Source organism: Lathyrus oleraceus, chromosome 7 (assembly GCF_024323335.1).
Source record: "Lathyrus oleraceus cultivar Zhongwan6 chromosome 7, CAAS_Psat_ZW6_1.0, whole genome shotgun sequence".
Taxonomy (NCBI): Eukaryota; Viridiplantae; Streptophyta; class Magnoliopsida; order Fabales; family Fabaceae; genus Lathyrus; species Lathyrus oleraceus.
In genome coordinates this window covers 319861813-319877684 of record NC_066585.1, presented here as the reverse complement: position 1 = coordinate 319877684, position 15872 = coordinate 319861813, and positions in this window count along the sequence as shown.

The window sequence follows — 15872 nt, the reverse complement described above, 5'->3', positions numbered from 1 at the left end:
CATTGTTTTCCTTATCAGTCCTCTTGTGCCTTGGCAAACCCCATATTCATTGTTCGTCTTATAAGACCTCTTGTGCTTAGATGAAGCCCTCCTTCCTTATAAATCCTCTTGTGTGTAGGCTAATCATTTCATAATCATTGTTCGTCTTATAAGACCTCTCATGCTTAGACGGATCTCTTGCCTTGTAAATCCTCTCATGTGTAGTCCAATCATTTCATAATCATTGTTCGTCTTATAAGACCTCTCATGCTTAGACAGATCTCTTGCCTTATAAATCCTCTCGTGTGTAGGCCAATCATTTCATAATCATTGTTCTTCTTATAAGACCTCTCATACTTAGACGAATCTCTTTCCTTGTAAATCCTCTCATGTGTAGGCCAATCGTTTCATAATCATTGTTCGTCTTATAAGACCTCTCGTGCTTAGACGAATCTCTTGCCTTGTAAATCCTCTTGTGTATGGGCCAATCATTTCATAATCATTGTTCGTATTATAAGACCTCTCGTTCTTAGACGGGTCTTTTTCCTTGTAAATCCTCTTGTGTGTAGGTCAATCATTTCATAAACATTATTCATATTATAAGACCTCTGGTCCTTAGACGAATCTCTTGCCTTGTAAATCCTCTTGTGGGTAGGCCAATCATTTCATAATCATTGTTCATCTTATAAGACCTCTCACGCTTAGACAAATCTCTTGCTTTATAAATCCTCTAGTGTATAGGACAATCATACCATTTATTTTGTGGTTGATTACCATCATTGGTTAGTTCCACATTCTTGCTTGTTAAGCTATCTACCTTGCCTCTGGGCCATCCAATTGATTCTTCCTTTGTTTCATTCATAGTAGGCTGAACTACGATTGCTCTGATTTTCTCATTGCACGATGAGAATATGTAGGCACGAGGGTTCGAATCCTCCGCGAGTATACTTATTTATTCCTCCTTCCACCTTAGGGAACCATTCATATCTTTCATGATCCAGTATCTACCTTCAATCATTAAACTGTTCACCCTAGTGAAATATTGTTTCTTTGAAACCGAAACATATTTTTCTTTGGAATTCCATATAACCCTTTTAGGATAGTTGTCCACCTTTGTGCCAAGAGATGTTTTCCTTGATGCCAAACACCTAATTCACTCTTTTTGGTCCTGACAGTACAGTGGGTATGCGTCTGTCCCTCCACATCTTACTCATGCCACCTTTACTCTTGGGCTGCAAATACCATTTATCCTATGGATTCCAATATATCCTTACCTTTGGTTTCAAACTATACTTCTTCATTCACTTGTTACCAAACCTTCACTTCTGTGACTTTGGTCATTCATTCCATTCATCTCCATCATGCATCCATATTCTACCTTCATTAACTTCATGTGATATGTCATATCTTTTGGCCAAATATAATATCCGTTTATGCTCTTTTTTTTAGCTTATGAACCAAGAGATGTTTGGCTTGTACCAAACACCTAATTCATTATTTTTCTGCAAGACAATACAATGGGTATGCCTAGTTTCCTCCACATCTTATTCTATACCAGTTTTGCTCTCGGGTTCATATTTCACTCCTTGTTGGAGTTCAAACAACAATATCCTTTGATTTAGACCATACTTTGATCACCAATTATTTCACCTCCCATCACTAGTTCTATGAACTACGGAGCTATGAATTCCTCATAACCAATTCAGGTCCCTAATCCTCACCGAGCACTTTATCTATTTCCTCCCTTCATTCTTTTGCGACTAATCTTTAGATATAACACCTATTCAGGCAAGAATAATCAAAACGGTTCCCATGGAGTACCATAGATGTAAGGGGTGCTACCACCTTCCCCTTGCATAACCAATTTCCTTACCCAACATATCTCTTTCCCTCAGGTTTTATCGATGTTTTACCTTTCCTTTGGGAATAAATAAAGTTCGATGGCGACTCTGTTGTATGTTCGAGCGCGCGATGCGTTTAGGTATATTTCCGCTAGCTTCAGTATCCTTATGCGGGTAAAAGATACTTAGATGCCTTTGTAGTTAAGGGTGGCTAAGGTTTTCTCACGGTGGTGAGAGATATTGTTTGGTTATGTTTATGATGGTGAGAAAGGACACCCTCATGTGAGGTGAGAAGCTCTTTTTGTTTCAACATAATAGTAAGGGTATGACGATATGTTTAGGCAAGTGGTAAAGAATTCGGTGGACTAAGCCCAACTAGGCGGGCGATTACTAAGATAAGGGAGGCTTCACAACCTATTTTGGTTAGTTTATGGTTTCGTTGGGTGCTTCACCCCTCACCCCTAGTTGACCTTCCTTACTTTTACGCCAGCTATCCCTCCTTGGACCCAATAAAAATATATCACTATATAGTCCATCAGGAGAGATTACGAGATTATGAAATGACAAACTGCTTTGATAAATGGCGAACTGCTTTGAACGACAAAGCATTGGGGGGATCACGAGACCATAATTCTCCCAGGAGAGATTACAAGTTGAACTCATCTAGAGAGATTTAAAGTCCCTCAGGAAAGGTTATATATTGAGCCTGATTGGTGAGACTATAAGTCCCTCAGTGCGAGGCATTGAGCTAGACTTTGGTCGTGCCTATTGTGAAAAAAATTATGTTGGGTCCCACCCAAGGAAACTCCAAGTCCCTCAGGTAGGGAGTTTAGATAAGCATGTTCTATAGGACTCTCGGTCCCTTAAGCGAGTTTATGTTGAGCTTAACTAACGAGACTTCAAGTCCCTCAAGCGAGGAATTAAGCCTCTCGAGCGGGACTTCTATCAAACCCCCAGACAAGAATTTAAGTTAAGTCTCTTGGGCTAGACTTCGATCGCGCCTCTTGGGCGAGACTTTATGTTGGATCCCGCCCGAGGAAACTCCAAGTCCCTCAGGCATGGATTTTAGATAAGCTTGTTCGATAGGACTCTTAGTCCCTCAAGCAAGGACATATTAAGTATGGATTATGAGAATTCAAGTCCCTCAAGAGAGGCATTAGACCACTCGGGCGAGACTTCTATCAAGCCCTCAGACAAGACTTTACGTTAAGTATCTTAGGCTAGACTTTGGTCACGCCTCTTGGGTGAGACTTTATATTGGATCCCGCACGAGGAAACTCCAAACCCCTCAGACGGTGTGTTTAGATAAGCCTTTTCAATGAGACTCTTATTCCCTCAAGAGAGGTTATATTGAGCCTGGATGATGAGACTTCAAGTCCCTTAAACGAGGAGTTGAGCTCCTTTGGGAGCAATTCCTTCAAGCATTTCTTGGGACAAATTCAATTCTTTTTATCATGCACGTTATTCATTGTATTTGACATTGAATAAGTAGCCTATTAAGGCGCCAATGATCTTCTATGAACATTTAATGATGTATTAGCCTCATAGGACGACAAGGACCATTTAGTGAAGGTATAACATTTATATTTGCCTCATAGGGCAGTAAAGATCTTGTAGCGGTAAATCCATGACCATCAAGCTATGGATAAACCTGACGTCAATAAAACCTGAGTCGCCATCGCGCTTTTATTGTTTCCAAAGGAAAAGGGAAAAGTATGAACAAAACCCAAAGATAAGAAGTTTTTAAATCAAAACTAATAAAATGCCAGAGATTACAGGTAAGGGGGTTGGTTACACAGAGGGAAGGTGTTAGCACCCAGAGTGTCCTAGGTACTCCTAGGGAGCCCTTTTTTATGTGTCTATGTGTTTTTGGTATAAAAAATGTTTGCAACAAATACAGTGTGGGGATGAGAAAAGAATTCATTAATTATATTTTTGTTTTTGACAAGACCTTCGGACTTGTGCCTACGTATCAACATAAAAATGAGGGATCAAAACCTTGTAGTTCGTGGTATCAATTTCAAAATGAGTGGATTGCTTTTAATCAAAAGTTAAGTTTAAAAGAGGCACAAAAGACCCAAAAGTTTGAATGAGTGTTAGTTATTTTTTTGTCTTTTGAAATTTTAAGTCAATATGATTAGATTCATTTACAAGTTTGATTTAAGAAAAGAGTTTAAAATTCAATGGCATAAGGCCAAAGTTTCTAATTTCCAATAAAGTCTAAGTTTTAAAAATCACAAGAAAAGAAAGTTTTTGAAAAGGGGGAGAGACTTTTAAATTTAAGAAGTGGGAGGAGATGAAGAGACTATTCCTAAGCATAAAATTAAAATTTAAGAGTTGAAAAGATCTTACCAATGGGATGCAATCCAACAGACAAGAATATCATATAGAAAACCCATTTTCCCTTTGGACTTTGAATAAAGCAATAATCAGCAAGCAATTAGCAATATGGATAACAAGGCATCAAATAAAGATGGCCACATCCAAGCACGAAAATCCATAGTTAACAGTCTTCTTTATCTTCTCATGTATCAGATGAAATACTTCTTAATTTTTGCTCAGAATAGGACATTAGGCATGAGATCAAAGTAACAATTGCATCAAGACCATGTAGAAGATGAATTCAAGTGGCTCCCAATACTTGTATCAGATGAAAACCCAAATCACAATAACTTGATCTCAGAAATGTTGGCATTGTCCAAGTCCTTTTACATAGGGAGTGTTGCCTAATTCTAAGTCCAAAAGCTCAGATCAAGCCCAACAGTCCACACAACCATTTTTTAGGATTTTTGTTGTTTATTAAGTATTTTAAGGTTCTAAGACCACAAACACAAACAAAATACACAAACAAATATATACAATCACAATATATGGCTCAAATGAGCAAAGTGAAAATGACATAAACATAAACAAATTAAATGATATGTAAATTACAACTGAATGGTAAATGACTTGAATTTAAATTGCATAAAGTAAATGACTTGAAAATAAAAGTAATATTAATATAAGTTAGTCAATTGTTAGTTGATTAGACGTTAGTGATGTTTTGCTTTTTAATTGATTTAGTCATTCTTTGAAGAACACTCAACCTTCTATTCACAAGCATGGTCCTTGAACCAAGACATCTTCCAAAGGAAGGAAAAAATGCCAAGTTTCCATACAATACCAGGAAGATGGGAGACTTACAATCTCATTTACTAGAATGTTATGCCTTTAGGGTCAAATTTAGCTCTATGTTAAGTAATCGTAATTGGACTTATGTAGAAGTCATAACTATCTGAGGTCGGGCATTACAAATTTAGGTGCTAATGCATGTTAGAGATTTTGTATAATGGACCAAACTCCTAAAACATACCACACACTAAAAGAAAAGATCAAAAGGATGGACATATCTCATCCATACTTATATTGGTTCATCTAACATAAGGTTATTGATGAACCAATTAGCCTTAGGATGTTGAGATTTAATTGGTCAATGAAAGGGATGAGAAAGAATTGGATTGAAGATGAAGAGGGAGGGGAGATGACAGAAACACAAATTAGTCATGGGAGGAATTTTATCAAATTAAAATCATTCATTCATTTTGGGAGATGAAATGTACATTTCATCAATCCCCTAAATCCAATGATTTTAACTTAGCAAAAGTCAAATCAACCTTGACCAAGGCCCAAACACATAGTCAAACATCACAAGTCAATAAAAATGGCTCAACATAACTTTCATATAATTAATCAATTAAAAATCAAATTAAAAATGCATTTAAATTAAATTTAGTTTGGTCAAAACCTAAAACCTCTTCAAAACACCAAATAAATGGCCAAGAGATTTATCCTAGGTCAAACAAGGTCAAAGGACCTTAGACAAAAAATTTCATGATTTTTGAAAAGTCAGAAGTATTTTTAAACAATTTAAAATATGGACAAAAACAATTAATTCATGAAAAATATCAAATATAATCCAAAAAATATTTTTAATTCAAAAAATGAAAGAGGAAACTATTTAAATATTTTTGGTGAAAGTCCCATATTTTTTGGATTAAAAATGAAATTAATATGAATTAATCAAAATTAAATGGATAAAATGAAAAATCAGAAAATAAAAAAATAAGGGCCATTAGATCTCCCTCATTAATTGAGATGGAAGATTTGATGGCCACACACACGCATTCCACCATACGCCTTGGTCAATGTGTTGTACGCGTGGTAATCATAATGAACACTTGAGATGAAAATATTTGAATCAGATCAGATGGCTTGGACTTTGCCAACGCACCACCGGAGCCCTAACTCCAGTGATCACCACAGGTCTGGTTCAGGCTCAACTTTATGAAAAATGAAAAGTGAATACACCAATTTGAAGGAAAAATACTCAAGAGCTCGAATCTGGCCTCAATTTTCTCCAATTCCAAGTATATACAAAGATACATGGATTTGAATTTTGAGGATCATGAACTGAGTTGCTTCGATTTGACCTTAAAGTAACTCAATCTTCTTGACTACATTGGTAGGACTTCAGCCAACCAAAAATCACAAAGAATGGTGCAGAATTGAGAGAGAATCGAAGAGATGAAGTTTCTGAAAAATCACCTTCGAGTTGATTCAAATTCACTTGATCTTGATCTGGATTTGCTTGCTTTCTCTTCCTCTTGCTTGGAGAAACCAATTGAGATGAAAAGGGGAGTGAATTTCTAGAGTTTGAACTTCTAAACAGAAGATGAAGTTCAAGCTCGATTTCAAAAGAAATCTTCAGAAATTCTATGCAATGGAGGTATGGATTGATCTGGCAAAGCTTCAGCAAGGTGTTGATGAAGTTCTGATCACATTGCTTCTCTACTTATATCCAATGCATGTGCTTTTCACACACTTTCATTTTAATGTCCAAAATTAGCAACTTCCTTCATGAGCTAGCATGGGTGTGTGCAAATCCCAAAGAGTGATTGGCAAAGGTCCAAAAGTGTGTACAAGTCATGCTGAAAGTGTTGCATTAAGCCATGCATTTTTGAATTGAATTGGATCATGAAATTCTTCCAAATGGTACCTCACATTGCAACCAAGCGCAAGTCCTTCAATATTGATAGAAATGAGATGATTTTGGACTTTTTGGAAAGGTGGGATAAAGGTGAACAACTTTCATGTTGAACACATTTTCATTTGAAGCTTGGATCATGATGAATTTCGAGGTGGAAGTTTGGGAAATCAAACATATATGAAAATTTTCTAAGTCCCAAGTCAAATATTCACTTCTTCCACCTTTAATAACTTTCTCTATGGACTTCAATATGGTCACAAATTTGACCTTGTTTGGATTTGGAATGAAGGAGTTATGCATTTTAGAAGTTGAGGAAAATCACTTGTTCAATGGTAATGGTCCAAAGTGACCTATAATGTTTCCTCTTGGAACATGCATTTGCAAGTTGAATTTGAACCTCCTCCCAACATCAAAGTTGTAGTAGACATCTTGGATTGGATCATGGAATTTTAATGGCTTTCATCTTATAAGAATTGAGCAAGTTATGGTCTTGGGAAGTTGACCTCCAAACTAGGGTTTAGACAAAATGACCTATAATCGTTCACCATAAAAAATGACTTTCCAAGCAAAACTAGCTCTTTACTTCAACACGAAAGTTGTTTGTAATATAATTTTGAGTAAAGTTTTACTTGGAATCATTTTCATATGACAAAAAATTTAGGATATAGGGTCTAGGGAACCCCCGTTTTGACTAGTTGACTCTCTCTGGTCAATCACCATGAACCATCTTGTTAGCTTGATATTATCTTGACTTTTGGGACACATGAAGGATCATATAGGCATAGGATGATGTAACATGAAGTATCCCTTGAAATATTTGATCAATTATTGAGGAAACTTGTTGAAGAAGTTACACAAGATACCCAGATGAATTAGAGTTTCTAAGGCAAGTAATTTCCAAGCCCTTGATGAATTCTTGATCAAAATGATATGTGAAGAACATGGGGATCCATATATGATGCATAAAGCCAATGTGAACCATTTATTGATTGAACTCCTTGAATTGAGGGTCTCAAACCCTATATATGAGCTTGATGAGGCATTAGTGGATGCACACACTACCTACAAAAGCAACAAACTATACATTGACATATTTTCGGTATTTTGGGTTAATAAATAATGAAAGACAAAGTATGACACAATCAAAAGTTCTTAGTGATCTCTCCCAATGCAAACCCAATGAATGAGGGGTAAGGAGGATGCCAAGGTGTGATCCCAATGCTAATGCATATGATGAGATAACATGAGGGATCTTATGGTCAAAATTAGGGTCTTACAACTACCCCTATTTAAGGATATTCTAACTGGGGATGTGAAGGTTAAAATCTTCGTATCGACTCAGTAGAATGGACTTAAATAACAACAATAGAGACAAACTTTGGTCCCTAAGAGACCTCATGATGCATATGATATGAATGTTAAAAATCATCTCTGTGGGGAAAATGTTGCCATAAAGGAAAATAATATGGAGAGACTGAAAATCCACAGGAGTATAATACATTCCATAAGGAAGGCTCACTGGGGAGACAAAGACTCTGGGGATAAAAAGATGTGCGTAGTCCAGGCTACGACTTAAAAACCGCTGGAGACACTAGGGGATTCCATGAAAATAAATCCATGGAAGGAATCAGCCGGGGATAAAGGAGGATATGCAAGGGGAACGGGTAGATCAGAACAAACCTGAAATACCTGAACCAAACTCAATTAGGGAAGAATGAACTTCAACACAGGAGTACCAGAATTACATTACCTATTATCGGTTACTGGGTAGGAAGATAATGTACTATGCCAGAGAGACATTCGTTACCGATTAGGGTAAACATATCAAGGATGACTCGATGAGGAAAGAGAGGTATATTTGTTACCGGTTAATGGGTAAGAATAACCTGTTGGGGAAAATATCAAATAGGATTTACAACCACCGGGTACTGGGCAGAAGACCAAAGAGAGAATATCCGTCACTGGTTAAAGTGAACATATCAAGGATAGACTCAAAGGGAAGAATATTCGTCATCGGCTAGGATGAACATATCAAGGATAGACTGTCGGGGAAAAGTAGGAATTATATCTATCAGTTACTGGATAGAACACCGAAGAGAGAGAATCCGCCACTGGTTAGGATGAACATATCAAGGATAGACTCAAAGGGAAAAAGTAGGATTTACAATTACCGGCTACTGGGCAGAAGACCAAAAGGAGGAGAAAATTCGTCATCGGTCCGGATGAACGTATCAAGGATTAACTCTCTAAGGAATGGAATAGGGATTACAACTATCCTTTTACTGGGTAGAAAACTGCAAAGAGAGAATATCCGTCATCGGTTAAGATAGACATATCAAGGATAGACTCAAAGGGAAGAATATGCGTCATCGGTTAGGATGAACATATCAAGGATAAACTACCTGGGGAAACGTAAAACGAATCCGCTGGAGAAAATTAAGAGGAAGTAGATTACTTTTACCAGGTATTGGGTAAAAGTAAGGTACTCACAAACCAAAAAGAATACTACCAGTTACTGGGTAATAAACTTTCGGGGGGCCAAAAGCATCTATCTAAGTAAGAGCTAGAAAGAAACGGCTAAACAAAGACTCGATCCGATGAGGATATAACCCAGGGGGAGTGGTTCCATACAGACAATTAACTAGGGAGGAAGCTAAAATAATAATCATCCACAAGGAGATAACTCAGTGGGGAATGAGAAAGGTTAAATTCTTTCTGCTTAAGGGGCTGACACTCTACAACTGAGGGAGGACAAACGCACCAAATCTGTATGGAGAAATAATGTCACCAAAGTATAGAATCAGAAAAATAAGGAATCAAATGCAATAACAATGCATAATGAAATATCTGATGTATTAATGTATATGTATATATGATTGATGATTATGCTGATAAAACAATAACAAAGGATACAAATGTCACTGATCTGAATCATCGTTATAACACTCGTCTGATCTCGACAGGATGGAAGCATCGACTGGTGAAAAAACCGGGGATGAACATAAATCATCCATCTCTGAAATCTCAAACCCTGCTAAGGAAGGAGAAAATATCTGCTGAGGACCTGAATTATCAACTTTGCAGGGAACTTTAGGTCAAGACCATACCAAATGGGAGACAACCTTGTAGAGGACCAAAAATCCTGCTCAAGAATTAGTGCTGGCGGGAATCAGGAGTGAACTCTGTTGGGGACTTGCGGGAAACAAAACTTTGTGTTGGATCTATGCAAACCATTAAGAATAGGCGCCTATAACTCAGATGAGGAGGTTGTTACAAACTCAGCTAGGAAAACTGATTTTATTATTTTAAGAAAAATGATTTTATTTTAATTCAATTTCAAAATTATCATCATAAAATTCAATTCTATTTAGGTGAAAAATAAATAAGAGTAGAAACAATTGGATAAAAGTTAAACTTTATTTAATAGAATGGTAGTCTGTAAATGACAAGACTCCACAGATCTTTACAAAAGTTGAAAAATGTTAATTTACATGGAAAAGGGATACATTGAATACAATGATCACTAATCCTTATACCAACTTCAATATCCACTGTGCTCTTGGCTTCGGTTGAGGATGATGAATTAGAGTTGACTGAATTGCTCGAAACTGTTCCAATGATTGGAGATCAACCGAATGCAGTTACTTGCCATGATCCCTAATTTTTGCATAGATTGCCTCAAGGTGGGGTACTCAATCTATCGGGATAAATTTTCTGTTTTATGTCTCTAATTTTTTCCTGGATCGCACTTTCGGGTTTTTAATCCATCAAGACGCTCATTTTTTCCTAAGTCTCCCTTTCGGGTTTTTAACTTAGCGAGCTGTTCTTTTTCTTTTTAGGCGAAGTATTTCTTCACTGCATCAGAATTCACAGTACGAGTGAACTCTTCACCATCCATAATTGTAAGAATCAACGCACCGCTTGAGAAGGCTCTCTTAACAACATATGGGCCTTCATAATTAGAAGTCCACTTTCCCCTGACATATGGTTTAAAAGATAGAATCTTCTTGAGCACAAGGTCACCTTCTCTAAACACACGAGGCCTGACCTTCTTATCAAATGCCTTCTTCATTCTCTACTGATCATAACAGGTTTGGCACCATTCAACTTCAGTCAACTTGGCTTCCATCAAGACACACAATGATGGGATCTTAACCTTTACTGGGAGCACCACTTCCATACCATTAACAAGTGAGAAAGGGGTTGCCCCTGTTGAAGTGCGGATGGATGTACGATACCCATGCAAAGCAAATAAAAGCATCTCATGCCAATCTTTATAGGTCACAACCATTTTCTGAATGATCTTTTTGATGTTCATGTTTGCAGCTTCAACAACCCCATTCATCTTTGGTCTGTAGGGGGGAAGAATTATGATGTGTAATCTTGAAGTCTTTGCAAAGAGCTTCTACCATATTATTGTTCAAGTTAGATCCATTATCAGTAATGATCTTGCTTGGCACACCATAACCGCATATAATCCGATTCTTGATAAACCTCACAACCACTTGCTTGGTCACATTTGCGTACGATGCCGCTTCAACCCACTTTGTGAAGTAATCAATAGCCACTAGAATGAAACTATGTCCGTTTGAAGCTTTGGGCTTAATCATGACAATCATGTCAATTCCCCACATGCAGAAAGGCCATGGAGAGGAAATGACATTTAGCAGTGTCAGAGGAACATGAATCTTATCTGCATATATTTGACACTTGTGGCATTTCTTCACAAACTTGCAACAATCAGATTCCATTGTCACCCAATAGTAACCCGCTCTCAACATCTTCTTTTCCATAGCATGTCCTTTGGAATGAGTACCAAAGGAACCTTCATGGACTTCAGTCATCAATAAGTCTGCTTCGTCTCTATCCACGCATCTGAGCAAAACCATATTGAAGTTTCGCTTGTAAAGCACATCACCGTTTAGGTAGAAGTTGCCAGTTAATCTTCTCAAAGTCTTCTTATCTTTCAAAGATGCCCCAGACAGGTAAATCTGACTTTGGAGAAAGCACTTGATATCAAAATACCACGAATTTTCACCTCTAGCTTCCTCAATAGCAAACACATGAATTGGCCTGTCTAGATGCATCACAGTCAAATTGGGAACTTCATTCCCCAATTTTCACCATAATCATTGAAGCCAACGATGCAAGAGCATCTGTCATCCGGTTTTTATCTCGAGGGATATGATGAAACTCAACCTTTGTAAAGAAAGTTAAAATTCTCCTCGCATAGTCTCTATATGGTATCAAACCGGGTTGATTCGTCTCCCATTCACCTTTGATCTGATTCAAAACCAAAGTTGATTCTCCATAGACGTCAAGATACTTGATTCTGAGATCAATGGCTTCTTCAAGCCCCATAATGCAAGCTTCATATTCAGCCATGTTGTTCGTACATTTGAAAGTTAATCTAGATGTAAACGGAAAATGAGTGCCTTGAGGAGTAATAATCACTGCCCCAATGCCATTACCATACTGATTAACAGCTCCATCAAATACCATGCCATAACAGGAACCAGGTTCTAGCCCTTCTTCAAGCAATGGTTCATCACAATCTTTCATCTTTAAGTATAAAATCTCTTCATCAGGAAAATCATACTGTACTGACTAATAATCTTCAATTGGCTGGTGAGCCAAGTGGTCAGCCAAGACACTACCCTTGATAGCTTTTTGGGACCAGTATTCAATATCATACTCAGATAACAGCATCTGCCAACGGGCAATCCTCCCAGTTAAAGCAGGCTTCTCAAAAATGAACTTGATTGGATCCATTTTGGATATCAACAAAGTAGTATGATTCAACATATACTGACGCAGACGCTTAGCAGCCCAAGCCAATGCGCAACAAGTCTTTTCTAGCATAGAATACCGAGTCTCACAGTTGGTGAATTTCTTACTAACGTAGTAGATTGCATATTCTTTCTTTCCAGTTTCGTCTTGCTGACCAAGAACACAACCCATACTTTCTTCAAGCACAGTTAAATACATGATCAATGGTCTTCCTTCAATAGGCGGAGACAGAATCGGAGGTTCAAGCAGATACTCTTTAATACTGTCAAAAGCTTTCTGGCAATCCTCGGTCCAATCACAAGACTGATCTTTCCGAAGAAGCTTGAATATTGGCGCACACGTGGCAGTCATATGCGATATAAATCTTGAGATATAGTTCAAGCGGCCAAGAAAACATCTGACTTGCTTCTCAGTTTGGGGTGCATGCATTTCTTTTATTACTTTGACCTTGGCATGATCAACTTCAATACCCTTCTCACTGACAATAAAGCCCGACAACTTACCAGAACGGACACCAAAAGTACATTTATTGGGATTCAAGCGGAGTTTGTACTTCCTCAAATGTTGGAATAACTTCAACAAATGCTCAACATGTTGTTCTTCATCACTTGATTTAGCAATCATATCATCAACATAAACTTCGATCTCTTTATGCATCATGTCATGAAAAAGAATGACCTTACTCTCTGGTATGCTGCACCAGTATTCTTTAAACCGAAAGGCATCACTTTATAACAAAATGTTCCCCATGGTGTAATGAATGTGGTCTTCTCCATATCTTCGGGTGCCATTTTGATCTGATTATAACAGGAAAATCCGTCCATAAATGAAAAGACTTTGAATTTAGTTGTATTGTCTACCAACATATCAATGTGTGGTAGAGGGAAATCATCTTTCGGACTAACTTTGTTCAAATCTTTGTAATCAACACACATGCGGATTTTTCCATCCTTCTTAGGAAGAGGCACAATATTGGCCACCCACTGCGGATACTCAGCGGTAACAAGAAAACCAACATCGATCTGTTTCTGCACTTCTTCTTTGATCTTCACTGTCATATCAGGATGAGTCTTCCTCAACTTCTGCTTGACTAGCGGGCAGTCTGGCTTCAATGGCAATCTATGCTCCACAATATCAGAATCCAAACCAGGAATATCTTGATAGGACCAAGCAAACACATCTGAATACTCTCGAAGAAGATCAATCAACCCCTTCTTAACTTATAGACACATCTGAGACCCAATCTTGACTTCCTTCAATCATCTTCGGAACCCAAGTTGACTAGATCAATCTGCTCTTCGAACGAATGAATGACTTTTTCCTCATGCTCAAGTAGATGAGATAATTCATCAGATACTTCTTCATTATCAGTTTTTTCCCCAGCCTCAAACACAGGGAAATCAAATTTTAGAGAGGGAGTAAGATCATTGTATTCAATGGGTTTGGGAACCAACCTGCATAATGATTTGATATTTTGATTTTAGAGAAGCGAATTGTGACCAAATATTATGCAGATGGACAATTATTACTTATTTATTTATGTTTTTTGTGATTACCATTTTCAGAAAAGAAAAAAGTAAAAATAAAACATCATAGATGTGGATGAATAAAATTGTATTTCATTTATGATAATTGGAAATGCCTAATAATGTTCACTTCTCCCTTAGGCATAGGAGAATGATTTTTCTTAAAACATGAAAAAAAATTACTTAGAGTGGTGAACAATAACAGGAATGTCAACAACAACCCAATTGTTGCAAGTCTTGCCATGCGTCACAAAGTTGGCGCAGTCTTTATCTTCATCATCCTTGATTACCGCAGCTGAGTGTTGTTCATTACCATGAATGAACCCTCCACTACAGAAACTCGGTTGTACTTCTTCAGTTTTGACGTTGAACGACCCTTGTTGAAATCCGAATCCAAATCTATTCTTGTTCTCAGCAACCTCTACCATGCGACCCCACTGATCAGTGCAGCCAACCTCAATAGCTTTCTGAGCATCCTTGAAAGAAGACATGGGTGCCCCATCTTTCTTCACTTCAGCAATAGAAGGCTTGGAATGGAGTTCCAACCTCCTCCTCAACTTCAACATAAGAAAAAGATGACAAATGGCTCACCAAAAGCGCTTTCTCCCCACCAACAACGACAAGCTTGCCGTTCTTCACAAATTTAAGCTTTTGGTGCAGAGTAGATGTCACAGCTCATGCCTCATGAATCCATGGCCTTCCCAATAAACAACTATAGGCTGGGTGGATATCCATTACTTGAAAAGTAATTTGAAAATCACTCGGACCTATCTTGACTAGAAGGTCCACTTCTCCAATGACGGTTTTGCGAGAACCATCAAACGCTTTGACAATTACGCCATTATACCTCATTGGGGCGCCTTGATAGGAAAGGCTGGACATAGTTAATTTCGGAAGTACATTCAAGGAAGAACCGATATCTATCAACACATTAGACAGCGCATCCTCCTTGAAATTCATAAAAATGTGTAGTGCCAGATTGTAATTTCTACCTTCCTTAGGAAGCTCTTCATCACAAAAACTCAGATTATTGCAGGAAGTAATGTTGGCAACTATATGGTCAAACTGATCCATAGTTACATCGTGCTCAACATACGCTTTCTCAAGCACCTTCTGCAACGCCCCTCTATGTGCTTCGGAATTCATTAATAGAGACAACACCGAAATCTTTGACAGAGTTTAGAGCAACTGCTCCACCATATTAAATTTACTCCTCTTGATTAATCTCAATACCTCATCATCATCATTAGTCTTCAATTTGCTGGATTCACCAGACTGACATACTTAAGCACTAACTGGATTCATCACAGGTACATCCTCCTTCTTACTAGCCGGTACATCCTCTGCCTCCTTTGGAAATACTGGACCAAATACGCGACAACTACGGATCACCTTTGCGATATCAGCTATATTCACCACAGAATCTGCCACAAGCAACGGAACCTCTTGACCATTCTCCACCATTGTGGAATTATATTGATAAGGAATAACTTTATCCGATGCATACGGGATAGAACCCGCTAACCGTATTACCAACGGTGATACCGATCTATTGACGTTGTTGCTGATGCTATTATCAAATTGAATTACTACCCACTCAGGGGTCTTGAACACATGGACAATTACATTGACGTCATCTATCTCCCTTGACTGACAAATTTGGATAAGCCTTTCATCCATCAACCTCTGAATATCCCTCTTGATAAT